The sequence below is a fragment of the Ursus arctos genome, unplaced genomic scaffold (genome assembly GCF_023065955.2).
Source record: "Ursus arctos isolate Adak ecotype North America unplaced genomic scaffold, UrsArc2.0 scaffold_34, whole genome shotgun sequence".
Taxonomy (NCBI): Eukaryota; Metazoa; Chordata; class Mammalia; order Carnivora; family Ursidae; genus Ursus; species Ursus arctos.
The window spans coordinates 19,535,710-19,545,804 of record NW_026623030.1 but is presented as its reverse complement, the minus strand read 5'-3'; the positions used below and the strand labels follow the sequence as shown (position 1 = coordinate 19,545,804).

The window sequence follows — 10,095 nt, the reverse complement described above, 5'->3', positions numbered from 1 at the left end:
ACCGATAAAGAAAGCATTAAAAAAAAAAAAAAAAAAAAAAAAAAGCAAGCCAAGGATCTGAAGATGACACTCTTTTGCCACCCCCGCCTTGGCCCCAAAAAGAACTTCTAAAAATACTCTAAATAAAGACAGAATCTTCGGGAGAAGGACCCAGCCTCTGGAAGAGACCTTTTGGCAGGGCGATACTGACTTGAGGGCATGCTCTCTAAAATCATGAACTGAAAAAAGTGTGAGCGGTTCTCTTAGTCACGATTAATGAACTCCATCCCACTTCCCTTTTTATCTGCTAATAGTATCTGGGACAATCCCCGGTCATAGCAACTCAAATTTTCCAGGCATCTCTCCTCTTCGGTGAAAGCAACAGAAGGAACAAACACATATTTGACTCAATGTTATAGGATGTGGTTTTCTCCTCTGTTTTATTTTTCCCCTTTGACTCCTGTCCTCTCCTACCTTGAAAGGAAAGATGATTTTATGCCAAGCGGAATCAATTCAACAAGTATTTTCTGCATGCAAGGCCCTGTTTCACATGGTGTGTGGGAATTCCTGGCCACCTAAGACGTGCTTTCTCATTCATATCCTCAAGCGTGCCAACAGAGAGAAATGGATTAAGGCTGTCTAGGATCCTGTGTTGAGAAGGATTCTGAGGTCCAGATTCAGTGGGAAAGTACACATATGGCTTCTTTCTCCTTACACTTAATACACATCAAATATTTTGAATGAATAACTGAAAAAAAAAAAAAAAGACCAAGTGAATGCATCCCTGAGCGATGAGACCCACCGCTTGGGCAAGAGGAAATGAATCACATTATGTCCATGCATTCAAGTGAACTTTTAGAGTAATATCCATCCCAGATGGTTGCCAGATCACACTCCCTGCCTATTTCCACCCAGTGCTGAGAGTCACAGTGTAGGTGGGATCCCCACTGAAGTCGTTTATTTTGAAGTATATTTTGCCCTATTCTGCTGAAAGAGATTGGCGACACAGGAAAGTCAGGGAAAGACAGAAGAATTGCTCCAGACTGAAGGAAAATGAAAGACACGTGAAAAAAAGTAAGCAGTGATTCTAAACTGGATTCTCTGGCTACGAACACATCACTGTATGGAACTTGAACGGGACCTGAGACCTGTCTGGTAACAATTTACCGATGTTAGTTTCCCGATATTGATGGTTATATTGGCCAATGCCTTTGATTTTAGGAAATAAACATTAAGTAGTCAGGGCTAAAAACAAAAACAACAGAAAAAAAACTTACCTTGTCCACAAATATAAATGTGTATCTTCCCCAAGAAACAATGCCCCCCCCAAAAAAATAGTACCTGCAAATATGCAGGAGAACTGAATGTCTGTATTTAGGTCCGACTTGGTGTTCTTTGTGGTTTGTGCTAAAAAGAAATTTTCCAGCTCCCACGAAAAATGCTCCCAAAGGAGAGTGTACTTTCTAGATGCCCATGAAGCAGCAGAAGAACGGACTTAGAGTCTTACGAGGTCTTAGGTCTTAGAATATTACGAGTTGCCACATCCTGGGGCAGTCATAGGAATTTCATGGCTTTTACCCCTAGAAGAGCAAGAATTCCAGGCATGTTTCTAAAATAGTATCTGACCATGGGATACACCTGTCAAAGTTCCTGATTCTTTGAAAGATGTGCTTAAAAAAAAAAAAAAAGCCCAATGGAAGAAATGTTCTCAACTCCAAGTTCTCGGGGTCAGGTCTGTGTAAGGTTTTGGTGTACAAATAACTGAACAGATGCCGGAAAACCTAAGACTTTCATTTGAGTAGAAGAGAGGGATTTATTAGACCGCTAGATTAAAATTCCTGTATTTAAGACATATTTCACAAACACTTAATGGGGTTTTCCCACCCGTTAAGAGCAAACCAAGGGCACAATGTTCCATTTTAATAGGGCAGTAACTTCATTTCATTTACAGACTAAACTGACAGAAAAAAAAATATACATATACGGGTAGTTCTCGCCAGAGAAAACACGACTTAATACAAGTGTTCAGGCAACATAGTAGAAATAAAGGTCTGTCTGTAGCCTTGGCAATTTCTGTTCTTTTTTCTATTTCTGGGAGGGGGCGGAGGTAGGGAAGAAAAAAAAAATCCTGTGGTTGGTATCCAATGAAGTTAACACTTCTGGGGCAGGACCTCTGTTACATGCAAACATCATGAATTATAATTAGAGAACAGCCTATATACACATGAAGCTACACAGGGTCAAACAGAAACTCTGCCAAGAGTCTTGGCGTTTGGCTGGGAACTATTGGCGATTGGCATAAAGCAATGATCCAGGAACAGGGCAGAGCCAGGAGGAACACTGAGGTCTGGTTTTAAATCCACGTGACACTCTCAGGGAAATTTGGAAAAAGCTGTATTGAAACCTTTAACAACATAAGTCCCCATGCCTAGTAGTACTAAAGACCTGCTAAAGAAAGACCTAAAAAATATTTCAAAACCAGTACCTATTGAAGTGCAGGGATGTTTATGACAGAGCTGCCCGGCAAGTGTAAAATATTGATCTGAATGTTCATTGATAGGAAATTGGGTAAATCAATTCCAGCAAATCCATAAATGGGCACCATAGAGCCTTCGAGGAGGATGACATATATTTATACGTATTGACTTGGAAAGATGTCCCCAATACATTAAATTAAAATGGGAGGATATTAAGAAATGCGCAGTATGATTTTATTTATTGTTTAGAAAAGAAATGAAGGTGGGTGTATGTGTATCTAAAAAATCAGACTAAATACAGCACTACCCAAAACAGGTATTCTTGGTGGGTAGAATCACCAGAAAATGCCCAGTTGCCATAAATGTCACATTTCTATATTATGTGGATTTGTAAGCAAATATGGACCACGTTTTTAATTTAAATTCAATTAATTAACCTACAGTGTATTATTCGTTTCCAAGGAAGGGGTCAGTGATTCATCAGTTGTCTATAACACCCAGTGCTCATTACATCACACACCCTCCTTAATGCCCATCACCCAGTTACCCATCCCCCCCCCACTTCCTCTTAATCTTAATGGTTTGTCTCCCTCTCTGATTTCATCTTGTTTTATTTTCTCCTCCCTTCCCCTATGCGCCTCTGTTTTGTATGATGTGGATGGAACTAGAGGGTATTACGCTAAGCCAAATAAGTCAATCAGAGAAAGACGATTATCATATGATTTTGCATTTTTTATTAGAAAAGGCTTTCAAGGTGTTTACAGTAAAAGAAAAGATGGTTGGGACGCCTGGGTGGCTCAGTCGGTGAAGCATCTGCCTTCGGCTCAGGTCGTGATCCCAGGGTCCTGGGATCGAGTCCCACATTGGGCTCCCTGCTCAGTGGACAGTCTGCTTCTCTCTCTGCCTGCAGCTCCCCCTGCTTGTGCTCTTGCTCTCTCTCTGACAAATAAATAAAATCTTTAAAAGAAAAAAAAGTGAAAAGAAAAGATACATATTTCAGAGGGCAGATCTCATCCCTAGAGGAAGACTGATGTTGAGTTTGGGCCACAGCTGCTCCTTAACCTGGTCCTGCCATTTGCCAGCAGTTGAGTCCGGGGAAGTCGCCTCTGAGCATCTCTGTGGCTAGCCTCCACTGTTACATAAGGACATTCCCTTCTTCCTAGGCTGCTGATGAGCCTGACGTGAGCTAACGTTTGCACAAGGCCTGGCCTAACGCCTGGCACACAGAGGTGTTCAGTTAAAGAAAATGCCTGTCTTGTCTATTGTATTGAATGGGTACTAAGCACATCATCCCCACTTGAGCCCCACACGGCCGTGATCTAGGGGAGGCAGAGGGATGCCAAGTCGGTGTCCCGCCTGCTGCTTGGCAGCGTCTGGATGAAAAGCACCCCAGACGATGTGTTATCTCTACCTAAAGCACTTGCCCTCCAGCGGGGAGACAAGTAACTGATCAGGAACATGGTGGGAGCACCTATGTGCCAGGCACCGGTCAGGCTCTTGAATGCGCTAAGTCATGGAATCATCAAAATCCTTGCTGATGGTAGATGAATCTTATTAGGATTCCCAGTTGGCAGGTTAAGAAATCAAGATACGCCTAAGATATGTGACCGGGATAAGGCCACCTAGCTGCTTAGGGATGAAGCCAAAACTAGAAATTAGAACCACTAAGGCACACCGGTGTCAAATCATTTGGGGTGAGGTCAAGGCTAGAGAACAGAGTCCAGAAAAAGAGTCAGCCACCGAAACCTTAGAAAAGACCAGATTGTCAGGAGGTTGTTGGAACGTGGATGGCTGCGCTCTGCCCCAGACCTTCTGATTCAGTAGGTCCAAGGTGGGGCCTGAGCATCTGCATTTCTAACAAACTCCCAGGTGATGCTGAGGATCCCAGGACCCCACGTGGAGCCATGAGGCCCTTGGGGAGCGAGGACAAGGCACGCCTGAAACCCGAGCCGCACCTAACTATGCAGCCGCCTCCCTATTTCCGATTTCACACAATGTCAAATCACGGAGCATTTCTAAAGAAGTGTCACTAAGAACACTGGCTTATAGACACAACCCTACCGCCCTCTGATTTCCAGCTCTGAGTGACTCGGCATTCCAGAAGTGTCCTGCAACGGCTGATGGGTGAAATGAGATGAAATGAGAAGGAATTTTATTCTTTCTCTGAGTCTTTCAAAGACATCATTGAGGCCCCAACTCATCGCTCGCCCGACATTCCTGTAGACCCTGTCCCCTCCTTCTGACTGTCCTCTCACTTCACCCACGTAGGGACCTGTCTCCTCCAGACTCTCTCCCAAAGCTCTCTCTTCAGCCCTTGGGGAGGCACACATCCCATTGCCTTCCTATCTGCCTCCCCAATTCTGTATCCATAAAGCTCAAAGGACCAGGGCAGCAAGAAAAACACGGAAGAAATCTCAATCTTTGTGATTTTGACTGTTATTACTGCTGAAAAGACTAGTCGTAATGAAGCCAGGACATAGATGCTTCCTGTTTTTGTCAGTTGATTTTGTCAGATAATCCTACCCTGGTCCTTTATTTCTGCAAGACCTACCCTAAGACTTTTTTCGTTTGGTTGCTGTTGACTTTCGAGAGTGGACCAGGGAGGCATGAACTCTGCCAAATTCCAGAATAAAAGAATTAACAAGTCTCCACAGCAGTGTAAACAATGCCAGTTAAAGGGAATTTAAGAAAAAAAAAAATGAAAGAGAATTTTTAAATGCAACTTGTAGTCATTCCAATTCATTAGGATAAATGGAGTCTGAGATTTGCTATCATGTTGAAAAATTTGAACACTGCCGCCACGTTGTGACTAATCAAATCTTCTTGAAGAATAACATTCCGGAAGGGGGAAGGTAGTGCCAATTTTCTCGTTGACTTTTTTGAGAGGTGCAGAAGGTAGGTTCTTCGTCTCCCGCTTTGTTCCCGAGGAATGCTTTTACTGCTTTCAAATATCAGTGGGAAAACGACCCCCTTACTTAGATCTTCAATGCTTTTCAGCAAGAGTGACCTTCCTTTAATATGCTAGACATTGGAGTTTAGATATAAAACTTCCCTTGAGAAAAGTTTCTACTGCTAAAAACAGATTGAAGAGCACTGACAGAGGTCATTTCAACTGTAAAAACAGTCGTTTCTCCTTGTGGGACTCAATAAAACTATTTTCAATTTTAATGAAAAAGCTAGGCCATAAACATTTTTATTTTTCCCGAATTATCTCTTGTAAAGTTCAAAAAAAAAGTCATCACGGTCGCTGCACGACACCGTGGTTTTGTATCTTTGGGGTTTATAGGAAAGCGAGAAGCTCTCTCACGGGTCCCGCCTCCATGTCAGCACCCCTGACGAATCCCCTGTTGGGGGCCCCAAGGATGATATAGGAAGGAGCTGGCTGGCTGTCTTCCCTGACGTCTGTTTCAAAGCTGGTAGACAAAGCCCTGGTTCCCATATTTCTCTGAATATACCATGACATAAACACCATGAACGAATTCAGGTAAATCAGTGGCTCTCAATCCTCATTGGACATTCGAAGTTCCCGGGAGCTTCTAAAAAAATCTAGATTTCCAGCACTCAGGCCAGAACGACTACATCAGAAGCTTCTGGGGTGAGTTCAGGGCATATTTAATGAACAACAGCCCCAATAGAGCTTTCTCACCCTTTATCCTGCAATCGGACCACAGTCAATATCACAGGGAAGTGGGGTGCCTGGGGTCTGAACACTAAAGGCTGCTTGTCACCCATTTAGACACCAACCAGGAGCCCAGGACCTTTCTCCCCAGGAGACTCATCTGAACTGGGAAGCATATGGCATAAAGTGAAGAAGCCAAGATGGTGCTCCGTAGACAACATTGACCCTGAAGGGACCTACGCATGAAGCGGGGGGGCCTTCCCAGTAGCTCCTGGGCAGTATTCCCAGGTGTGCTCACCTTCTGCAATGTCCGCTAGAAAACAGATTTCTGTGGTCGAGTTCGGGACATGCTACCAGCATGCACCTGGGCTCTGAAAAGCCCTGCAATAAAGAAATCGGTTCCCTCTGCATTCTCTGCTTTTTCTTCCACATAGAACCATGCAACCCTTTTCCTACCAACATCCCTCTCAACATCAGAGGAATTTAGCAGATGCTGATCCAGACTGTGACCGCTGGACATACAGTCCAATGTCCCCTGCTCTCTGTACCCCTGAAAGCGTCCAGAGAGCGAGAGGAGTCAAGGCTGAGTGCAGGGACAGGACGTGGGTTGGCCGAAGGGATTTAGAAGCCTGATAGTAATCAGAGAACTTGAACTTGATTGCTTATATTGCTCCCGAAAGCATCTCATCCAGGCTGGTGGTCCAACGTCCTAATTAGCTAATGGGTACAGGGGGGTTTTACTTAGAAAGGAGGCTTATTGGATCAGCACTCAAAGATACTCAGGTTTTGTTTTTTTGTTTGTTTTTGCTAATTTACCATTTTCCTCTAAGATTGCGATTCTCAAACTTCAGGGTGCATGAAATCCCCTGGAGGGTTTATGACAACCCAGAATGCTGGGCCCCATGCCCCTGAGTGTCTGATGCCACAGTCTTGCATGTGCTCTGAGAACCGGCATTTCCAGCGAGTTCCAGGTGATGATGCTGCTGCCACTGCTGCTGGTCTGGGGACCACACACTGAGAAGCACTGTTCTCGAAGGTGGAGAAGACACCAGAGGAGAGGAAGAGGATGGGGCCTGCTGGCGGAACAGGGGGCAGAACAGAAAGAAGGGAGAAGATGTAAATGAGAAGAGAGTGGGGGAGGATGGAGAGAATGAGAGGTGAGCAAGGGAGGGGGAAGAGATTGAGGGCGCAGAGCTCGGAAAAGGGAGGTGGGCAAGAAGGGAGAGGAGGAAAAAACAGAGGGAGAGAGACACACACACATGGGGCTGTTTGAACAAATGCATAAAGCTTGCCAAGGTGTCAGAGCTGGAATCTGGGCGAAGGACCAGTGGCGGCTGAGCCTCGGGTGTTTTGGGGACTACCTGCTGTACGGACAGCTAGACCCGGCCATCCGTCCTCTCAGGGATAAACCTGGGCTGCGAGCTTCCCAGTCTCAGCTTGGCGACACCAGCTGATGTCTAAGCAAACCTGGCTCCAGCTAAAGGGGAAAGCCATGAGAAAGGAGGACAGAGTTCTCCAGGGGCCTCCTCTCCCCCTCCCGTGTTCTTGTTGGACCCTGGAACTCCTTCCCAATTCTCCCTCTGACCCAGAAGCACTGCCAACTCAAGCTGGAACTGACTCTCCCACTCCCCACTGCTGGCCTGGACACGTCCTCCAGATGTCCTGGGCCCAAGACTTCTGAGGGCTCCACGTTGAGGCCACGCTGGTCCCCACCCCCCAGATCAGGCAAACGCATGGGACCTGGAAGGTCAGAGGAGGACCCACCAGGGGCGCCCGGTGAAATTCACACGCTGTTCCTGGGGCCGCCTGCCCAGCAAGGAAATGTGCATCACCAGAACCTGGGGCCACCTCCACGTGAGCAAATCCAAGTGGGTGGAGAGGTCCCGGGGCTTGGCTCTGTCACCTCGTTCAAAAAAAGGCACGCAAGGGGCCCTGGAGATGGACCGTGTTGTAGCGACGGTGGTAAACAGGCTCGGGAATTGCGGGCTCAGCCTGGGAAGCCGGCAGGCATGGCAGTGCCTCTCTCCCCTGGAGGTGCGAGAAATCCTCGCTATAAATCAAGGAAATTAAATAGAGTGCAGGGCTTAGGGGCATTGCTCAAACCCCTAATCCCGATCCCAGGGTTGCTGAAAAGGCCGCCACACCCAGCAGTTCGGAAAGAGGAAAACTGTTTCACAGGCTTTGCTCTCCCAGGAGCCCAGCGGAGAGACCTGACCTGGTGGGAAGTCAACTCCTAGAGCTGCCCTGCGGCCCCAGCGCAGACGAGTGAGTGTCAGAGTTGGGAGGGAGCTCGGAGAGCCTTTCCCCTTTGCTGCCTCCTTCTTATAGGCAGAGAAACTGAGGCCAGATGAAGAGAAGGAACTTGTACAAAGGCATAGAGGGATCAGTTACTCACGGAATCCACAGGCAGATACAATTTCAACTTCAGCTGGCAACTGGCAACACTGTCAGGGAACCACTCCCAAGTGGTTTGCTTTTAGCATCATGAGACCCTGCAAACGATACATGGTGGCCAAGGAAAGTTCCTACACCGGCGAGATGCGTCTTGAAAACAAGTAGGCAGTCAACAAGCGCACTTCCCTTTACAGCATCAAGTTATGCAAACGCGCGTGCAATGTTTTGTAAAATTTTGCAAAAAGCTTAGAAAAAGCTGGCAAGCGAAGTGGAGAGAAGGAAAACCGTGCCACGCAGTGACAAGAAGCATGGCTTCAGAGTTTTGAGTGGTTCGATGCATCCAACACGTGACCCAGCCCTTGACTTGTCAACTCCCCTAATCCTTACAAATGCCCAAAGCAAGTGTTTTGGTTGAAGCCATTTTTCAGATAAGGAGAGCGAGGCTCAGAGAAGTTAAGACAATTGCTCGAGATGGAAATCTGGCCTTTCTGTGTTTTTCACTTAATTCTCCAGTATGAGTCCTTTTTAGCAGCAGGAATCCGCTAAAGTCCCGATCAAGTCCCACGTTGGGCTCCTTGCTCAGCGGGCAATCTTCCTCTGCCCCTCCCCTGTTTCATGCTCTCTCTCTCTCTCTCTCTAATAAATAAATAGACTTATTTTTTAAAAATTGCAGAAGTGGGACCCCACACCAGAGAATCTCATTCAGACAAGTCCGAGTTAGGGCCCGAGAATCTGCAATTTTAATGAGTGCTTTCAGATATCCCTAATGAACAGGCTGGGGGATGTGTTTAGAAAAGCACAGCTTGGTGGACCCTGGGCTGGGAAGGAAGAAACCGTGGGGAGGCTGGCAGGCATCTTATCAGGGGAGAGCAGCCGGGGGCACCCCCAGGATGATAGCCCTTGGAGCTATGTGAGGATGTCCCAGGAAGGCACAGCGACGGGATAAGCAAGACAGAGTGGTAAGGACAACAGACGTCAGTAGAAGACCACCTACAACGCAACAACACTTAGGTCCCTGTTCTTCCTATTAGAATGGCGACAAGGGGGGCAGAACTTGCCTACAGATGCTTAGCTTGGTGGCATCCTTTTGTAATCTTGCCATACCATCGCAGAACCTGGACACAGACCCGAGAGTTTGAGAGGCTGGAAAACTGAGACACGGAGGAAGAACCAGGCTCAGGATGGAGGAAGGTCTTCCCTGGGGCTTCTGAAGCTCAAATGGGTCCCTAGGGGGGAAATGTGGGGCTGCCTGGAGGGCACTCGATTCTGGTGACTGGCTGCTTTTCCAAGAGCCTCTGGGGCAGGTCCTAGAATTTCCAGTTCCAGGCAAAGGAGTAATGGTTCTCAGAATCAAGGTCACATGACCCATTCTACCTACACACACCTGCACCGGGATTCAGGCTCCTGACACCTGGCTTTCCTGCTGCAGTTGGACGAAAAGAACCTGGCAACCTCCTGTCCCAGGGAGTGGCTACCCTTCAGTATGCAGACGGCACTCCGTAAATGCTTGCTGCATTCTCTTGGTGCCGAAATCATTTTCCTTTCTCTCTTACAGTATTTTAGCAGATAGTAATAACAGCAAATATAGTTGACCCTTGAACAACACGGGGGTCAGGGGCACCGACA

General features: G+C 46.8%; 1 long non-coding RNA gene across 2 annotated transcripts; it reads right to left on the bottom strand.

Moving 5' to 3' along the window:
* Positions 1-3,119: 3,119 nt before the first annotated feature.
* On the bottom strand, positions 3,120-8,749 carry LOC130542460 (uncharacterized). 2 transcript variants are annotated; one of them, XR_008957031.1, is made up of 3 exons: positions 8,471-8,749; positions 6,892-7,148; positions 3,120-3,413 (listed from the first exon to the last, which is right to left on the bottom strand). It is a non-coding gene; the product is annotated as an uncharacterized LOC130542460 (long non-coding RNA). The 2 variants fall into 2 exon arrangements; XR_008957030.1 differs by having other exon boundaries at positions 3,121-3,395.
* Positions 8,750-10,095: the final 1,346 nt, after the last annotated feature.